The sequence below is a fragment of the Camelus ferus genome, chromosome 1 (assembly GCF_009834535.1).
Source record: "Camelus ferus isolate YT-003-E chromosome 1, BCGSAC_Cfer_1.0, whole genome shotgun sequence".
Lineage (NCBI taxonomy): Eukaryota > Metazoa > Chordata > Mammalia > Artiodactyla > Camelidae > Camelus > Camelus ferus.
In genome coordinates, this window is record NC_045696.1 from 9,927,986 (window position 1) to 9,947,903 (window position 19,918).

The window sequence follows — 19,918 nt, forward strand, 5'->3', positions numbered from 1 at the left end:
AGTTTAATGTTGGTGCCTTCATTTGGTCTTATTGGCTTCATGTGGCTGGTCCTCAGATGACATGGCTTGGGATATTTTAGAGCTAGAGTTGTTTTGCAGTAATTAAGGACTATTTGGCTGAAGATCCATTTGTTACTTTGCGGGGAGAGGTAGTCATTTGTTCTTCTTGCTTCAAATGTGATAGACTTTGGCTAAGTTAACCAAATAGTTTAAAACTAAAATTTTTGAAACTAAAACTAAATTTTTCCTAAAACAAGCAATTCAGATCCACCCAAATGTATCTGAAAATGATCAATGATCTTTTTGACTCCTTGAGATCTTGATCTAATATCAGTGTCCTTTAAACAACAAACATCATTCTAGATTTGTGCATAGTGTCAAGTCAAAAAAGTTTTTTTTTTTTTATGAGAACCAGGCAACTCAGATTTGGGTAACCCCGTATACGGGAATCAGCATATGCATACACAAGTGTATATCCATTCTGTTATGTAAGGTCATGAAGAGTAAGTTTCACTAAATTGCTTTTTTTTTATCACTTAAAGACTGTTTGCTTCAGAAAAAAATGAGAAACTCAACAAAATAGTTTTATTGTTTTTATTTTACTTTTATCAACCTGTTGCAATCACATATATTGAAGGACAAATTCTTCCCAGAAGACACACAGAAACAACTTCTTAGAACTACTGTTCTTGGGCAGATAAGGACCCATAACTGTGAAAAGACAAGATACATGTATCAATCAGCAAAAGCAAAGGCTTAGCGTGATCCCTGTCTTTTGTGGTTCGAAATTTCCCTGCAACAGACATACAGTTAAACAAATTCAAAAAGAAACCAATTTCATTCTTGGCTACCACAATTTGCTGTGATGGCTTAAAAATACAGAAAGTATATTTTGCACCCAGTGGCTCACGAACTTTGGGGTATATCAGGATTGCCTGGGGGTTGGTACAATGCAAACTCTGGGCTCTAGTTCCCAGATACTTGGTAGGTGGTGAGAAGCCCCCAAATCTGCAGTTGAAACAGACCCCCTGATTCTGATGCAAGCGGGTCTCCAGACCATCTTTTGAGGAATACTGGGATTTGAGGCACTGCTCAGAAGAAGACACGGCCCCAACCCTTGAATATAATGTATTTTTACCTTAAAGCCAATTTCCATTTTAATTTGACAGGTGCCACCAGTTGAATTAGCTAATGAGGACAGATGTCCCAGGGCTGGGACAAAACATTCTTCACTTGGTTCATGGATGGGGCGGGGTGGGGGGTGGTCTTTGATGCCATCACTTGATAAAATTCTTATGGGGAAGCCAGGAGCATCTCGAGCACTCTGATACTACATGCTCTTCTCCAAGGAGGGAAAGGTCATTTGAAGAGCAAATCACTTACCCTCCTCAACCAGACTCCCTCGGGAGACTCAGCAAGTATTTTTCAGAGCGTGGCCCGGGCCCAGAAGTACTCTTCTAACTGGTGCCGGAACAAGGTTTGACAGTCTGGGCCAATCTGGAATGGGTTCCTGAAAGCCAATATTGGAGCAGTTGTGATTGAGACCTGCCAAATCATGTGTCAGGAATGTCTAGTTCCTTCCCCGGAAAGAGTGGCAGTGTCTCATGAAAAAACACAACTCTGAAAATTGAGACATTCCATGCATTATCCACAGTCATTAAAACTGGAACAAAACCCCAGGAAACGTAGACACCTCCTGTCAGCAACACGTCACTTTTTGCCGGTGGTTATTTAATATAAACGCCACGGAAGCTCTTCCACAAGGACACACCATGTGGCGGCACCTGCTAGGCCACTGTCCCCATCCTTGTGCAGCCTGATGCTGGGCAGTGGGAGGAGAAGGGTGGGGGTGGCCAATTAGACAAAACCTTTAAAAACAAGATTCTGGCTAGGACTTCCACCGCACAGATTACCAAGTGGATAGGCATTTTATTTTGCTAAATGAAAGAGCTAGTTTATATCTTCCCCTGGATCATTTTCTAACCTAACTGCAGTGGAAACATTCTCAGAAAGAAAGACTTTCTTGTCTGTTTGCCCTTTATATTGCCACTGGGCATCCCACTCGTAGAACTTCGGCAGTGATCGGCTGCTTCTGCTTGGGAACCAAGCCAGCTAACAAACTCCTCCAGGACTTGACCAAACACCAGTGTTTCATTTGCTCACAGTCAAATCAGAAGCCCTCAGTGGTGTCATGTTTAAGGGTAGACCGCAATCCCAGCCCATCTTTTGTGGATGAAATGGTTCGTTTCCCTGGCTCCTCTAGACAGGGAACCACGTCTAACCTAAGCTGTGTAAATTCTATGGATTCATCTTTTGTTTGTTTGTTTGTGGTTTGGGGTTTTTTGCTGTTAAGCATCTAGCAGGCGTTTTCCTCTGAACGGAAGCCATGAAAAGCTGGCTCCCCAAGAATCACAGCGAATCCCCTGCATCTGGTCTGTGGCGGATCCTCTGTTACAATCAAACCCTTCTCAGAATAAGGAAAGGGAGTGCGTATGGCCAGTGTCCTGCCTCTCCTGAGATGTTACGGGGCTGGGTGCTGACTCCCTCCTGCCTGCTTTCCTCCTCCTTCCTCTGGCAGCAGCTGTCGACCAACCCTGAAAGCGTTCACATCCCAAGTCTCCTGCCCGTGACCGTTGGCAAGTTTCTGAGCAGTTCTGAGCCTTCGTTCCTCAACTGATAAGATGGGTACGGATGACACCGCAAATGACTTGGGGGGAGGGGTGGATTCAGAGAGCTAGGGAATAGAAAAGGGACAGAAAGGATGATTCTTCCTTTTTTTTTTTTTTTAATTGAGTTATAGTCAGTTTACAATGTCGTGTCAATGGTTCTTCCTTTTCGTTTTGTCTTTTTTCCACAAGAAGGAAAAAGATTCTAGGGTGGGAAGAAACTGTGGTTGTTCACTTGGTACCTGGAAAATCTCTTCAGGAGTGAAACTACAGGGCATCTTCATTGCAGCCCACAACTGGAGGGATGTGTTGGTCACCTATCTGCAGAGATCTGCCCATCTAGACCCAGGGGCATTGAACACAGTCCAGAAGAGGCCTCTGTGCAACCTCTTTGACAACAGTGATGATGAAACCATTTCCTGCCTGGAGGAACACAGTAATGGTTCTCACTAAAGTGCTCTAAGTTCACAGGAACATTCATTGTATATATTTTGAGTGTAAATGGAAAGCATCCTCTAAAATAGCCATTTTTAGAGTTTCACAGATGGAGCTTTGAGGGGTCTGCAATACCTCTGAAATTATATGACTGTTTATGTATATTGTGTACGAAATAAAATTTCCAAAGAGAACCTCTACAGCTGTGCTTCCAAGAAAAATGTAATGTGAGGGGGAGGGGGCAATGCAGGGACAGGGGACTAAGAGATACAAACCATCACATGTGAAATAAGCAACAAGGTTATATTGTACAGCACAGAGAATGTAGCCAATATTTTATAATAAGTATAAACAGAGTATAGCCATTAAAAATTGTGAGTCACTATTTTTACACCTGGACCTTACATAATATTGTACATCAACTATATTTCAATAAATATATATATATAATGTGAGCCATATATATAATTTAAATTTTTCTAGTAGCCACATTAAATAAGTAATTAAATCAATTCCAATGACATACTTCATGTAGCCCAATATCCAAAGTATTTTCATGTGAACATGTCATCAATATTTTTAAAACCTGTTAGTGAGACATTTTACATTCTTTTCTTGTTTTTATGAAGCTCACATTCTAGCGTGCGTCTCAGTTCAGACTGGCCCTGTTCCAGGTGCTCAACAGCCACACGTGGCTAGTGATTCCTGTACTGGACAGACCTTGACTGCAGTTTTTTTCTGGTTTTCACATCCCACTGATAACAAGTGGTGTCACCATGTGGCCGTGAACAGCAAGAGATGATCATTGAAAACTTCAAAATCAAGTTCTCGGTAGTCCCGATTACGATTCAAATTTCTCCTTACAAACTCAAAAGGGCTTTCAGATAAACTATCTCATCAGATCCTCATAACCCACAACACAGACAGGGCAGATGTCATTTCCTCATAGCCTAGCTGAGAAAACTAAGGTTTAAAAAATCTTCAATAATTGGCCCAAAGTCAAACAACTAGAGGTCGGTGGGTTAGGAGCCTGAACTGAGTCTTGGGAGTCTTGAGTCCCTGGGTCTAGCTGAGAAAGAGGCAGCTCCCTCCTGTCATCACACCGCCATGGAAGGGACATTTGTTTGCATCTCCCACTGAATAGTAAGGTCCAAGAGGGCAGGAACTGACAGTCCTTCCGTCCACTGCTGCATAGCCAGCACCTAACGCAGTGCCTGGCACAGAGTAGGCACACGGTTTCTACTTGAATTAAATTCAGCTGAACCAAAAGTGTGGTTCATACCAGACCCCTCAAGTGATCACTGGAACCACTCCATCTCCGGGGATCTTTGTTGAAACCAAAACCATAAAAACCACCTGCATGCTGAGGTCCCGAATTGCCTTTATTCACCCTTTGATGCCTCTTCTTTCCCCAACACACAAAATACAACTTAGGGATTGTTTTTTTCTGGGCAAATAACTGTCATCATGGCTATGTTTTAATGCTCACTTTGCACTTTTTAATGGAAATTCACATCTCCAGTGGAAAAAACACCTTGAAAACAGATTCAGTCTGATGTGCGATTTGGATGCCAGTCTCCACCCACCCAAGACCACCTGGAGGAGCCCAGGGACCACCCTGCGAGCCTGATGAAGCCACAGCACAAGGGAAGTGCCTCACTGCCCCTCTGCCCTGCCAGCCAGGCGGGGGTGAATCACACAGACCTGGGACAGTGGGAAAACCCCTGAGAGCAGTGTCAGAGGACGGCTTGACACTTCGGTGGAGACACAGACCTGTTCCCGGCTGCCCTCAGCACAATCTCCAGCTGGCCTCTGGCTCACTTCTGCGCCGCTGTCAGCACCAGCCGCCTTCACTGACGGTCTCTCGCCTGCCTATGTAGCAGTCTGGAACTGGGCGACTGTGCCCATGGAGACCCTGTGCCAATTGCTGAGAGCTGCTATCTTCTCGGAGGTGTTCGGATGTCAGAGCACAGCAGAGATCCAGGACCGACCCCATCTGCCCCCATCAGCTGCTTCTTGCCAGCTTTCCACTGGGCACCAAAGAGGAATTTAGAGCAGGGGGTACAAGCAAAAGCTTATTCTGAACTTCATATGAGATCCTTGAATCTGATTGGCAAACGTTCCACAGCTCAGGACCCGACATGTGCCTCTACAGATGAAACATGGCATCCAGCTGAGTCCCAGACTTTTGCTGTCAGATGTGTCTTATTTTGGTCATGGCTTCTCTGTGCATTAGTTTTCAGGAGAACACTTAAAATCATATCCATATTTTGGTTGAAATAATTTTTTAAAAGCTTCCTAAGTGAACACACTGAACTAAGTACAGTGAAAGATTCTTGACATATCCCATTAATAATCAGGTACTTCCTGCTCCTGAAGGTCAAGGTTGTAGGCACTAGAGAGAGTGATTAAACCATAGAGTCCCTTGTGAAGTCTACAATCTAGTTGGGGTGGTGTGGGAGGGGTGGAGATAAATAAGAAATAATATTAAAGGCAATAAATAAGAAAACAAATCAATAAATAAGATTATTCTAATAGGCATCAATGCTCTGAAGACATCAAAATGGGATAATGAGGCACAGAGTCATGCTGGGATGGGGAAGACCCCTTAGAAGGGTGGTCTGAGAACATTTTTCAGAAGACGTCACATTGAGGCTGTGGAATAAATGACAAGAAGCCACATGAAGATCTGGGGAAGAGTGTGTTGAGCAGAAGGAACAGCCAAGGCAAGAGTGAGCTTGGAGCATTGGGAGCAGCAAGAGGGTGTGGTGAGCAAGGGGGAAAGTGATGAAGAATGACAGTGAGGGGTCCTTCAGGGCCCCATGGTGATGAGGATGGATTCTACTCCAAGCATCATGCAAAGCTATTGGGAGGCACCACGCAGGGGAGTGAAGTGAGCTCACTGAGGCTTTCTGAGGTTCACCCCAGCCACCACTGTGGAAGGATGGTGGAAGGGGCTGGAAGGAAAGCAAAGAGTGGTGGGGGCTTTCCTGTAGAACGTGGCAGTCTAGAGCAGAAGCAGACCTAAAATACTTATAACTCAGGTCAGGTGAGTTAGGTTTTCTAACAAAGCTTTAAACTAAAGGCTGAGGAGGCAGCCAGTGAGTAGAAGTCATTCCAGTTGAGGAGATGAGAGGATTCAATGGAGCTGCAGTGGGAGCCATGTCAGAGGGTTCATGGGGAACACATCTTGAGTTTGGTCCCCCACTGGCTTGAATTTCTCAGTCTCTGCGTGAGGTCACTCTGATACCAAATAACCATTCTCCATCTCCCCAACCCCATGGAGGGCACAAGTAATGTCTTCTAGAGTCTTCTACCCTAGTCATGGGGTATAGAGCCAACATTTCCATAGGAACTATACAATTGCTTCCATGTGGGTAACAGCAGCAGGAAGACATCTGATTTCTTTGATGTGGGGAATTCAGAAGATGCTGGAAGCCACAAAGGGCAAGGCCTTAGATTTCCTGGTTAGATACTAAGACATCCTGGGTGGAGCTCACCTTGGTGAAACTGTGAAGCCCTCCCAATTTGCAGGGATCAGAGCAGTTCAGAACTGGATCTCACACACCATCCAGTGTAGTATCTATAGATTCAAAGAGTGGTCCTAGGGCAGTAGCATCAGTATCACAGGAGCATGTTGGAAATGCAGTCTCCAGCCTCATGATCTCATGAACCACAGTCTGCATTTTCACAAGATCACCAGGTGATTTGTGTGCATATTTCAGTTTGAGAAACATTGCTCTAGAGGTTCTTAACCTTCAATGGGCAACAGAATCATCAACACAGTTTTTAAAAATACTACACAAATGCTTGGGTCCTAGCCCAAAGATTCAGCCTTAGTTGGTCTGAGGTGAGCCCAGACAGTGTTTATGTATTTTTAATGGTCCCTGCATGTCCAGAAGGGTCTCTCATGTAATCCAAACTCCTTATTTTACAGATGTGAAGCTCAGGCTCAATAAATGGAGGTTTATATCTTGTTAAAATATAGGCATTTTGTTAAAATGAAGATTCTCTGGTGGGGCCCAAGATTCTGAATTTCTAACAAGCTCCCAGGTGAGGCCAACCTTGGTCCTTAGACTACACTTTAAATAGTGGGTGTAATGGTTAATTTAATGTGTTCACTCAGCTGGGCCATGGAGTGCCCAGATAGTTGGTCAAACATTATTCTGGATGTGAGAGTATTTTGGGATGCAATTAACATTTACATTGGTGGACTTTGAGTAAGCAGATTGCCCTCCATAATATGGGGGAGCCTCACCCAATCAGTTGAAGGCCTGAACAGAATGATGACCAGCCTCCCCTGTTCAAGAGGGAATTCTCCAGCAGACTGACTTTGGACTCAAACTGGAACACTGGCTCTCCTGGGTCCCCTGGGTCTCCAGCTTACCAACCCACCCTGCAGATTCTGGATTTGCCAACCCCCATAATCACATGAGCCAATTCTTTATAATAAATCTTATAAAAATTCCTTTTAATAAATATAAATATATACATATATACAAATCGTATGTAAGATTTAGATAAACTTTATATTATATAAGATATATAAATGTATTTTGTATAAATAAGATACATTTATACTTTATTTTAACTTATAAATCTAGTAATTCCTTATAGTAATCTTTATATATATATATATCTCATATATAATCTTAATATAATATTATAGTATGTAATTTACATATATTATATATTATACACATTATTATTTTTCCTCTGGCTTAACTAACAGAGCTGTGGTTGCAGAGGGCTCTGTTGAAGTTCCAGTTCCTGCCACAATGGAAAATTTACACAAATCATTACCTGTCTCCCTCAGAATCAACTCAATTGAGGTAAGAAACACAAAATCCAGGATCCAAAGGAAAAACTATGAGAACTCTGGAAAACAACTGCTGTGTGTGTTAGGTAGGGGAGAGGTATTGCAGCCTGGGGCAAGGACAGCTAAGGTGCCACTCTAGGAGGATAAAGTAGAAAAAGCAGCTTGAGTTCTGCTCTTCTTCCCTACCCTTGCCTTGGGACAATCAACAGCTGCCCTCACCCTTTAGAAATTGGTAGTAATGGCCCAGATTGCTGGTTTAGGGACAAAATTAAGGCAGTCCAGAAGCCCAATCCAGTGAAATGTTTCTGAACAAAAGTGAAGGCTGAGTAGCCTCTGCATTCCCTGCTCTCCCAACCCCAGGGTTGGTTGATGAAAATCTGTAAGTTCCTCTTCCCAGTACTGCTTCCCCCTGGGAATCTGAAGGGGAAGACTTGGCCTCAAGAGTTGCTTGGTGGGTGACAACAAATGGGGGTGCCCTACCTGAGGCTTTTCCCTGGGCTTCCCCCTTTTCTCTCCTTGTTCATGAGAACATAGGGATATAAAACAAAAATAGGGAAAAATACAAGATAGGAAAATTATAGAATGGGAATAAATAACACAGTAAATCTGCTATCTGGTTAAAGTGATGCAGCTGAAGAATGAATTAATGAGTTGGAAAATCAGATGAGGATGTCTCCAGAAAGAAAATAGGGAAATATGCAGAAATGGAAAATAAAAGAAAAGTTAAGAAATCTGTAGAATCACCAGCATTCAAAAACAGGAGTCACAAAATAAAATTAAAATGGAGAGAAGGAAATATTTGAAGAATTAATGGAGATAAATTACCCAGAATTAAAGATAAATAATTCCAAATTGAAAGAGTGTACAGAATTCCAAAAGAGGAGAAAGAGGGAAAAATCCAACACTTACACATATTAGAATTAAATTTAAGCATATCTACTCAAAGAGAAAATTCTGAAAACTCTCCAAAAGAGCACATCATCTACAAAGGAAAAATAATCAGGTAGACATCACATTTTTTAACCACAACATTGAATACAAAAAGATAATGGAGTATTAGATTTAAAGCATTGAAAAGGGTACTTTGAACCTCGAATTCCATTCCTGGCAATAGTGTCATTCAAATATGAGGATGTAATAAAAATATCCTCCAACATACAAGGCTTGAGGAAGTCAGCCATGCTAAGACTCACATTCAAAACACTTTTTGAAGGTAGGATACTCAAATAAGAAAAACAAATCCAGAAGAAACTACAAGAAATATGTGAAATGAAGAGGATCACACATCTTGGAATTTTTTGTTGTGGTGGATGGATATTAACACAGTGAAGATACGTTGAAAGGATACGAAAGCATGCTAAAGCTATTTTGCTAAAGAAAAGACACAGATATGGAATTTTCTAAGCAACCAAAACAGAAATTTTTTATTTTTAATCTTTTTACTGAAATTACAATTAAGAAGACAGAAACAAATTTAAATACATCAAAAATTACATAAATATAAATGGTCTAAATTTTCCAATGAAAAGACATAAATTGTCAGATTAGATTTAAAAAACAAATCTATGTATGTACTATTGGTAAGATATCTAAAGCATTAAAAACATAAACTGCTTAAACATTAAAGAATGAAAAAAGATAGCAGACAGATGTCAATACTAGATAAAATATACTTTAAGAGAAAAAGCATAATTAGGACTTGAGAGGATCACTCAATAGTGAAGAAAGGGTTGGTTCCCCAAGAAGACATAGCAGTTTGAAATATGAATGCATCTAATTAACTAGCTCAAAATACAAAAAAGATAGAAATTCATGGGAAAACTGACAAATCCATTATCACAGAGGAAATTTCAATTGATAGGTCTCAATTGTTGAAAAGTTTGGCAGACAAAAATTAGCAACATGATGAACAAGCTTGACCTAATGACCATATACACCCAATATTCTGTACCCAGTAACTAGAAAATGCACTTAATAATTAGGAAATACACAGCCTTTTCATACATGCATGAAACTTTTTTTAATCTTTGAATATTTAATGGAGTTTTCAGTTGAGTTCCCAGACACTCAGAGAAAAAGACTACATTTTTCAGCTTCCCTTGCTTCTAGGTATGGCCATGTAACTAACAGCTAGCAAGTGGGATGAGAACAGAAGTGATAAAGGCAACTTCCGGATCAGGACTGGATCAAGACTTGGTTGAGAAGTATCTCAGATCATGCAAAGGGGGCAAAGTTAAGACAGAAGGAGCCCTGGTTCCCAACACTAGACTGTTTATTCTCAGGTTATTTCATGAGAAAGAAAATTCCATCACGTGGAAATCTCTTCTTGAAGTGGGATGAGTCCCTTTTAGTTTTGTCTCCCTCATGACCCCGAGCACAGAATATGTATGGAATTGACAAAACTAAAGCAATGCCCACCAGACTCACCCCAGAAAGAGAAGACATTGATAAGGATGACAGACAGGAAACCAGCCTAGTCTTGCAGCAAAAATCTTAAGCTGCTGGAGGAGATTTTGAAGGAAGACAACAACGTGGTCAGAATCTTCTGCCCATTGGTTCCAGGAGATGAGACGGATCAGATATGCGGGGTCTGGAGCGAGGAGTCCCGTCCACAGAGCGGGGCGGGCAGAGAAACAAAGAGGAACCACGAGAGGAAACACACGCCCCACTCACGTGAAGGAAGTGACAGCTACTGGGACTGAGCAGCCGTTACCTTAGAGGAGGCAGGCTCGTTATGCCAAAACCATATTTGTTTTCAGATTGGTTTGGAGGGACGCATGCTCCTTCGTAAAAATAACTAGTTTCTGAAGACAAGAGGAAAATTGGGAGGCAGGTGGCAAGCGTAGGCCACAGTGAAAAAACACATCCCTTCATCACAAATCTCTGAAGATGGGTGGACACGAGACTGAGGAGAACTGAAGATGGTGAATGAGTCAGAGGAGAAAAACTTAAGGTGGTGACGTCAACAGACTCATAGCGCCACCGTGACAGGGTGCAGCCAAAGCTTAAAGTCCCTCCGGAGAGCCCCAGCCCCTTACGAGATCATAGGGGTGTACGTGCCAGGAGTTCTAGAAGCAAAGATCAACACATGCAGTGGAAAAGTACCAGTCTTAGATGGTTGCACTGCAGTTTCTTTCCAAGAATTTCCTTAGCAGGCTGGTATGCCCCACCCACCTGCAGGGAAGGGGAGAGGCTGGAGATAGCGAGCTCTGAGGTCCAGGGGTGTGGTGCGCACAATAAATCCCCAGGCAGGGGAGGGCTCTCAGAGGCACCTTGGGTGCCCTCTCTTCTCCCTCCTGGAAGCCTTTCCTACCACCGAGACCTTTCCTACCTTGTCCCTTCTTCCTTGCCCTAACATGCCCAATGCTTCCATGCTCCAAACCCCTTCCAGAACGTTCTTTCAGAGCCCTCCTCTGAACCCCCTACTCCCCACACCATAAAGTCACGCAAATCTCACTCATGTCTGGGAAGGCAGCCTATTCAAAGCAGTTCACTCAGCCATCTACAGTTCAGAGCAGCTCCACCTCCCCAGGGCTATTTACAACTTAAAGAGAACCCCAGAGAGCAGCCATGAGCCTGCAAGTCAGTGCCTCCACCCAGGCGAGGTATCTGACTCCCCCGTGGGACCTTACAAACTACAGATTTTGGATTTCTACTCATCATCATCTAGGGAAACAGAATACCCAGGAAAGGGGGTGGAGTGGGAACGTGCAGTTTTCAGCCTTCTGTTTAAGTGCTTCTGGTGCCTGCCAGGGCTGAGAGCCACGGCTGGAGGTGATGTCCAGAGACACTTTGACACTTTGAAGCTCCAACTTCACTAAATTACAAGGCGGGAAAAATTTAAATGAGAGTAAAGTTACACCAAGGACTACATAAAGAATCTGAACTGTTGTTCTTGCTTTCCTCAGCCATCTCCCAGATCGCTCTGCTCCTCCCTCCCTGCTCCTCCACCTGGGCACCGAGTCCCAGCTTTTCAGTTTGGAAAAGGGAATGGAGAGAAGAGAAAGGAGAAACGACAGGCATTGCTGACGTGCTTCAAAGCCATCTGTACCTGCACCTTTCTGCTTCTTCCCCTTCCCCAGAGACTGGCAATAAATGGCTATAAATAAGTAGCAGCTATTAATAATTTCCCTACCATTAGGGTAATGTTTAATCTCTTATTGTCAACCAGAATGGTCTATGGACAAAGGATTTCTGATTCATTATAGTCATCACTGCCTTAGTGTTAGTCTCCACAGAAAGGTATTTTCATTTCATTTTTATTAGTGCAGTGCAGACTTGAATTTCTTGGCAAACCTCAACTCAGTCAATATTTGTTTTGTACTGTTGTTCCTCAGCCTCTAAGTCTTCTAAAACCCAACAAATTATGGTCCTTCCTATTAAGGGCCTTAATTATCTTGCTAATAGGCATTCCCTGTTTAAGAACATGATTCTGAACAAGCACTCAGACGTCATCAACCCCAAATGTAATTTTCATTGAGTTACTCGTTGAACCTGGCTGTGGCCCCATCATGTCTCAGATTAAATTGAAACCAGATTTCCCATCAGGGCTCTTCACCATCAGCCTTTCCCTGCCTGAGAGCTGCCTTCTTGTGTCCCCTCGCCCAATGGATATCTTCCATTCCCTCCTCCTGGAATCTTCTCCTCCCTGTGCTATCTGGCAAGCTCTCATTCATCCTTTAAGATGGAGACGTACCCCCCCCCCTTTTCTTTCTAGGAAGCCTTCCACACCGTCTCCAGCAAGGTTTGCATCTTCTTTTTCTGAGCCTCCCTCTTCCAGAGCTCAGACGTGTTGTCTACACCTCCAAACTCCAGACTCTGAACTTTTCCAGTGCTGGGAATGGGGCTTGGACATCACTGTATCCCCAGTGTCTGGCACAAAACCTATCATGGTAGGCGGTCAGTAAATGCTGGTTGAATGGAATGAATGTTCCCCCACCCAAAAAAAAAAGCCCACTTGCAGCCAGCATACACAACACTCCCTCTTTCCTCCATCTTTCTCAACTTTCGTTCTTTTGGCCTAGAATAAACTGAAAACCACATACCTACCACGAGGGCAAGGGTGGTGTCCATTCCATTCTTTGTTGTATCCCCAGTGCCTAGAACTGTGCGTGGCACATTGTCAGTGCTCAGGAGATACCTATTAACTCTATGGATCAGTCCTTCAAACCTATTGCTTCAAAATCCATCTCCTCTACCCAGCTCTCTCTGCTCCCTCGCAGCACTGTGCCCATCAGTGCCCCTCCTCTGGTTTCCCCATTACCAGGGTATCACTAAGTCAGACCATGACAGAAGGAGCATTGGAGCTTAGGTAAATTTTTTTTCCAATGTGATGCAATCCAAAAATTGACCACGTACTTATTTTTCTCTCGGTACAAAAAAAAAAAAAAGAAAAGAAAAGGAGTCCGCTGTGCCAACTTTATAGGTAACTATTAGTTGTTATTATTAGGTAACTATTTGAGTAGGTAGAAGAACAAGGTATTCTGCTCTGTTAAGCATTGTGGTGGATAGAGAATTGGTGTTTACATCACTCATTCCTCCCTAAGTTTCCAAGAATTAGAACACAATGAAATACACTTCACAGTAAAAACCTATTGAATACGATCCCATCTTTCTTGGATGGTTTCTGGATCTGCATGACGCCAGGATCACTCCAAGCAGCATTATCTATTTACAAAAGGTACAGAAGTCCTGTGGTTAAAGGACCCATTAGAAAGGGTGCTGTGTGCGTTGGCTGGGCACACACTGGCCCTCCACATGCGCTGAGTCTCTCTGTGTCCCAGTGCCCACCCTGTAACAATTTCATGTCCATAAATGCCAGTGACTTCTCATAACCGGCCCGTTTGCTAATAAAACCAGCCACTGAACTAGCCGTCCGCACTCCTACTCCCAAACTCCATCTCCTCGCAAATTCCAGTGGGAAACTCAATTGTTCTGCTTTCTCTTACTCTTGCAATTTCCTTCCCCTTCTATTTATCTTTCTGAAGGTGAGTGCTACAAAGGACTTTGGGTGTACCCAAAGAGCCATAGCTTTTATAAAACACTGCTGGAGGACCACCCATCACAGGATGAAACAGCAATAAAAATCTCATGCTTCGAGCTTAGGTTAATCCTTTTGAAAGCACCTGCATGTCGATGGCTCTTATTCTGAGGTGAAAAAGACCGTCTGCGTCCAGAGAGACAGGTGAAAAATCTGGAGGAGCAATCTAATCAGATCTTGTAGTTAGTCCTGGAGCCCATGACGCATGTCACAAAATGGCTATCATGATATTTCTAATAATAACATCAACAACCACAAAAATCATGTCTACCGTTTTATGATGTAGGTGTTATTAGCCCCATTTTACAGGTGAGAAAACTGAGGCTTAGGTTGTAGAAAAAGCCAGGCTCGAAAGCTAGTAAGTGAGGTTGCCAACACTCAGAACCATCTGTGTGCTGCCAAAGCTCATTCTCTTCACCACTCTGCTCATCGAGGTGATCCCCAACCCCATTCCATGTGTGTGTATACAAACACACTTATCCCAATATTAGAAGACATTTGTGGTTATTTCGGCTGCCCAGCATCCCTGCATTTGGGGAACATTGTCATCCTATGGATGCATCTTGTGGGAGGCAGTCCTGGTGCCAAAGCTGAAAACATAAACCGGTCCCTTTTCCCAGCCAACGTTGCCATGAGGGCTTAAGCACATGGCTTGGGCTCAGCCCATCCAGAGTCTGACCCCGGAGCAGTGATGGTGAGAAGCTGGACCCACAGGAAGCCGTTCCAGTGCAGCCACAAAGGCATCCACACTGCGGGGCAAAGATGAGGGCCAGCATCCTGGGTGGGTGGGTGGTCATCGGCTGGGGTCCTGGCTGCAGCCTTGGTTTCTCCCATCCTGTCTGCCGCCTTCTGTTTAGCTTAATGGGCTTGGCTTGCAACAAAAGGGGGTTCACCCACCAAAGGCAAGCATCTCAAGACTGAGAGTATCAATGCTAAGTATCTCACACGGATGCCTGGGGGTGGGGATGGGGGGAACTGGCCAGCCAACCAGCCTCTCCAGCCTGTCATGTGACTCCTTAACTCCACACATGATCAGAAGTGGGAACAGTGCTAGACAACTTTCGAAGCAGGACAGCCCCCTTAGTATCTGTTGTTCTGCTCAGACTGCCATAGACTAGACAGCTAAAATAACAGACATTTATTTTCTCACGTTTCTGGAGGCTGGAAGTCCAAGATCAAGGTGTCGGCAGGGTTGATTTCTCCAGGGGCCTCTCTCTGACTTGCGGACAGCCATCTCTGGTTGTGTCCTTATGTGGTGGTCCCTGTGTGCCTTTCTCTGTCCTAATCTCCTCTTTTCATAAGGACAGCAGTCAGACTGGACTAGGCCCCAACCTTATAATCTTTTTTTTTTTTTCAACCTAATCAGCTCTTTAAAGGCCCCCATCTCCAAATACAGTCACATTCTGAGCTACTGGGGGTTAAGGCTTCAACATGCAGATTCAGAGACGGGACACAATTCAGCCCATAGCAGTGTCAGATAATTCCATTTGTCCTCATTATACCTCAGTACATGTTAAATGTTAGTATACATTGTGAGGATCTATTGAACAAGGATGTATTAATGAAACATTGAAACTGGTATTTCACTCATCACAATACTCACCTGTACTTGAAACTTGCATTTGAGGAAGTGGGAGGCACCTCAGTCATTAGACAACATGGGTGCACAGCCTGGGTCAGGCCCTCACAATGTCCTCAGCTCCCCGGGGTCTGACACCCAGTGGCTGGGACCTGGTGTCTGGTCAGGGTGATGGTCCAAAGTCTGAGCTGGCAGCTGCCACAAGGCTTCAGAGGGAGGAACAGCACCTTCTCCCAGCCGGTCTCTCTGGCCATGCTGTGTATCCCCAGCCCCTCACAGATCACCTGGGGGTCTGTGGACTCTCAACCCCCAGTCCATCCTGAGGTCATCAGCTGCTTGGAGTCAGACTTCATCTTGTTCCCCTATAGAGGTCACATGGGAGACACGTTCACCTGTCAGCGGGCTGGGCTGTCAGCCACCTGAGGTGCTTACCTGCCACCCGAGCCTGTGCTTAAATGGAAAGAAGTGACTACCAAAAGGGCTTTGCTTTAAACTTAGGCAAAACAGTGAATGTGCTGAAGAAAAGATTGAGGGGAGAGCTGGTAAATGTCCTTAGCTGAATCAGTTACCCATTTCCACAAGCCTTGTCTGCCTTCTTCGTTTTAAATGCATTCCACAAATCCTCTCATCCAAGCTTGGACAGGAGACACCATCTTTCCCCCCAGGAAAATCACTTGTGGGAGAACCGCAGACCCTCCTAGGAATTCTGATGCTCTTAGCAGCACCTGCCCCACTCCCTTCCCCATCCCTTTGCAAATCAAGTAGCCTCCACAGAGGGTTCTTCTGCCAGGACGTCAGACGCATCGCCCCTCAAGAAGCTGCCTCCACCCAGAGGCCGCATCAGGTTGGGAAATGAGACTTGAATTCGGAAGAGATGGGTTCAGTCTTACTCAAGGCTTGTTAACTGTGGGACCTGGAGCAAGGCATGGAGGGCTCTTTACCTCAGCTTTAAATGGCAACAATGGATCTACCCAGTCCTCCAAGGAAGCCCTTCTAGGAAGCAGACAAGATAACACACCAGAAAGCACCTGGGAACAGCACTGAGCTCGTCAAATGCTTGCAGCCTCCCCTCTCCCCCACATCCCGGCCTGCTAAGGTCCTGCCCATCCCACAAGTCCCACCCTAGCCTGCAGGCAGTGGGCAGCAGGGGGCTGGCGGCCTGGGCTGTGTGCAGAGAAGAGCTCGGCTCTGCCATGGGAAGGATCCTCGAGGCCAGAGCCGGCATCCCGCAGGCACAGCTGCAGGCCACTCTCCTCCCAGGGTTGGAGGGATGCAGACAGGAGTCCTGCCTCGGATGTGCTGTGATCCAGAAGGGGTTTGAGCCATGGGGAAGCAGAGGGGGTCCTAACAGAGCCCAAAATCAATTGAGTCCAGCTTGGTTTCATCCTCTGGGTTTATCTGCATTAATCAACACACACCAAGCCAGCAGAGAATCTTGCTGAGGGAGAAGAGGTTAGAGGAGAATTGATTCTGTTGGTCTCAAGGACCAGATTTGAGCCCCAATAGAGAGAAAACCACAGGAGTATCTATTTTTTAATAGAGTGTCTATTTTTGAGTGAAACTGGGGAAAATGGATGAGGCATGGGTGACAATGGGTGTCTTAGTCCATGTGGACTGCTGTAACAAAATACCACAGACAGGGTGGCTTATAAACTACAGAACTTTTCTTCTCACAGTTCTGGAGGTGGAAGTCCAAGCTCAGGGTGGCAGCTTGGTTGGATGAGGGCTGTCTTCTGGGTGGAAGATTCTCCTTGTATCCTCACAGTAGAAAGGGCAGCCAGCTCTCTGGGGTCTCTATGACAAGGACACTAATCTCATTCATGAGGGCTCCACCTTCATGACCTAATGACATCCCAAAGACCCCACCTCCTAATACCATCCCACCTGACTTTAAGGTTTCAACATGAATTTGGGGGTGGTACAAACATTCAGACTATAGTGATGGGTGCTGCCTACTGGTGAGAAAACCATGTCACCCAAGGACTATGTGGCTCAGGGACACCTCAGTTGACAGCCCTTTATGCATAACTGTCACCTGCAATTAGAAAGCTCCCTCCTTCCTCAGATTTTATTTAAGGACTGCTTCAGATGACCCCTCCTTCACAAAGCCTTTCTGGACCCCCCCAAGGTGAACCTTCCTAAGCTCCCTCACCCCTGTATACATGGCTCCACCTCCCAAGAGGATTAAGCAGGGTCTGAGAACTCAAGTTCTGCTTCCAACCAACAACATGATTTTTGCACAAGTTACTTTTTCTCTCTGGATGTGGGGATAAGAATTCTTGACAGACCTGCCTCTCAAGTTTGTTAGTTGTGAGGCTTGACTGGATAATGAGCATGGAAATGCTTTGCTGGCTCTGATACTTTAGACAATTGTCGAGTTTTATTATGAACAGACTGTACATTTCTTGAGGGCCCAGGGACACACAGGTCTTTGCTTGTCTTTGCAATCTGTATAATACCAAGCACCTAACCTGCTCAAAGTCCTGGGCCTCTTGTTCAGTCTCCACACATGTGGTCAAGAAGCCATAAGTCTTGCCCCTAAAGTCCAAAGCCCCAGAAGACTGTGACCCCTGGCAGGTGGGCACTTGTATACCTGGTGTTACAGACTGAATGGTGTCTCCCAAAATTCATGTCTTGACATCCTAACCCCTAGGACCTCAGAATGTGACCTTATTTGGAAATAAGGTCATCACAGATATAATTAGTTAGGATAAGGCAGGGTAAACCCTACTGCAGTATGACTGGTGCCCTTATAAAAAGGAGAAGTTTGGACACAGACATGCACACAGGGAGGACGCCATGTGACAATGAAGGCAGAGATGGAGCAATACATCTACAAGCCAAGGAACAGCGGAGATTGCCAGAAGCTAGAAGAGAAGCCTGGAACAGAGTCTCACACCCTCCAGAACTGTGAGGCAGTCAATTTCTGTTGTTTCAGCCACTCAGTTTGTGTCAAATACTTTGTTACACAGCGTTAGCAGGCTGATACACCTAGCAAATCCTGCCAAATAAGGATTTACCATATTTCCCAGACAAGTGACATGGCTGGGTGAGGGGAGCCCTGGGAAACACTTATCTGGGCTGTTTCTCCAAAAGGGTGAGCTCTCCTGAGTAGCTCCCTACACAACCCCACAGGGTATGAGGTGTGAGTGTGTGTCGTGTGTGTGTATGGTGTTTGTGTGTGTGGTGTAGTGTATATGTATGTGTAGGGGATGTGGTGTTAGGTATATGTGTGGTGTGGTAGGGGTGTGGTGTGTGTGTGTGCAGAGGGGTGTATATTTGGGGGCAGGCAGGATTCTGAGCAGGGAAGGGGGCCTTGTAGCAGGGCAAACTCAGAGACAAAGGCTGCCCCTCAAACCCCTTCTCTACCCCACCCACCATCCCCCCAGGGCCCATCAAGCCAAACTACTTTTATTTACCTTCCATCAGCCTGGAGCAGAGACCTGAAGGAATGAAGTACTGATCCTTCCTAGATTCCTCTTATTCCCCTTTTCCTCTCCTTCCTGCCCCCAAAGTCCAGTGCCAGGGTCAACCTTGAGAACTGATGGGAACTGATGTTTTCTGAGCAAGCAGCTGAGTTTCGGGCTCTGTAGCAAAAAACAGACATCTGTCTTCTTCTTTGGCTGAAAAAAAAAAAAAAAAAGGTTGGCAAGACACAATCACACACACACAAAGTGAAAGCAGACAACATTGACCTTCCACTACTGACTGCCCCTTCCCCTCCCCAGATCAGTGCCTCCAAATATAAAATATCGTGCAGAATCCGAGCTGGGCTTACAGGGATGGGGACAGAATTCCCGTGAAAGTGAAGTACACGCGTTGGAGGGATTTGAATGGCTCTAGCAAACTGTCCTTTCCCTTTGGAGTCTAGATCCCGGCTCAGACCCCACAGGTGAGGAAGAGGCCAAAAGCCAGGCCTGGAGGCCGACTCCTAAGCGGACAGCCGGGCTGCCACCCGGACACCGAGGCAAGGGCCCGCGAAAGTTATGCAGCCTCACGTGCCGCGCGGTATCGCTCGTGCACGTGCATATTTTGGGCCCTTCCTGAGCCGACGGGGACTGTTTGCGTGGAGTGACCTGGTGCTCCCGGGCCAGGGACAACTTTGTTTTTGAAAACATCATTTCCTGTAATAGCTTGCGAAGAACTCAAAACCAAAATGGAATGTTTCCAGGCGCCAGAAACACCCCCCGCCACATTCCCCAGATGGAGATGATTCTCATGGATTCTCCGTAGACATCACCACCTCCTCAGCCTCCTTCTGAGGCAGGAGCTCAGCCTCTGAGCTGCTTTGGGCCAAACTCCCACTTCCAGAATGTTCTTCAAAGGACATCCCACCAGGAAGGGCAGCGGGCTGTTTGGTCATCCGAGGCAAGTGTGGT

General features: G+C 45.1%; 1 long non-coding RNA gene across 1 annotated transcript; it reads right to left on the minus strand.

Moving 5' to 3' along the window:
• Window positions 1–582: 582 nt before the first annotated feature.
• LOC116661125 lies at window positions 583–19,427 on the minus strand. The gene is made up of 5 exons (XR_004316886.1): window positions 19,318–19,427; window positions 18,959–19,162; window positions 15,564–15,901; window positions 1,384–1,510; window positions 583–711 (listed from the first exon to the last, which is right to left on the minus strand). It is a non-coding gene; the product is annotated as an uncharacterized LOC116661125 (long non-coding RNA).
• Between the last annotated feature and the right edge of the window lie 491 nt (window positions 19,428–19,918).